This window comes from Nanorana parkeri, unplaced genomic scaffold (assembly GCF_000935625.1).
Source record: "Nanorana parkeri isolate BGI_ZX_2015 unplaced genomic scaffold, ASM93562v1 scaffold47, whole genome shotgun sequence".
NCBI classification, from domain to species: domain Eukaryota; kingdom Metazoa; phylum Chordata; class Amphibia; order Anura; family Dicroglossidae; genus Nanorana; species Nanorana parkeri.
In genome coordinates, this window is record NW_017306315.1 from 1,911,794 (window position 1) to 1,912,401 (window position 608).

The window sequence follows — 608 nt, forward strand, 5'->3', positions numbered from 1 at the left end:
AATTACAGATCCTCTGCACGCTCAGAGCTCAGCTCCAGACAAACAGCTGAAATACATTTTTGGCTATCCAGTCCTGAGATTTATACAGAGTTGTCATTCCGTACTGCCAGACTTGTGCGTTTCTCTGTAGCAGTTTTAACCGTAACTCTAGGTCCGTTCCCCGCCTCCAGCCTGTAATTGGACAGTGCTGGAGCAGCAGCAGATCACTCTCCTCCTGTCTGCACATTGGCATACTACCAACCTGATTGGCTCCCAGTCAGAGTTCTGCTGTTCAGAGAATTCCAATTGGCTGATACCCGCATTAAAAAAAATAAAAATAATATATATAATGTCTGTCCCTGCTTTCTATTTTTCTGCTCACACATATTACCTCATCACTTGGGAGGTATTTACTTCCAAACCTGCTCGATTAATTGAGTCACTTAATTTCCTTGTTATGCAACTCACTTTCTCCATAACACGCACCTAATTTGGACAGGGAGAATAATTAGTCGCCCCACTAATTACACTCTATGCGATGCTGAAGAATTATTTTGTAATGCACTGCGATCAATGAAATGTAAATTCTCAGTGTGGTTTGACCTGTTAAAACTGGCCCTAGACTGGGG

The 608-nt window shown here is 42.6% G+C and overlaps 1 protein-coding gene across 4 annotated transcripts in view; it reads left to right on the forward strand.

Annotated features, from left to right (window-relative positions):
- Positions 1-608, forward strand: part of MAP2K4 (mitogen-activated protein kinase kinase 4) — a 38,292-nt gene that overhangs the window by 3,136 nt on the left and 34,548 nt on the right. The window lies entirely within an intron of this gene.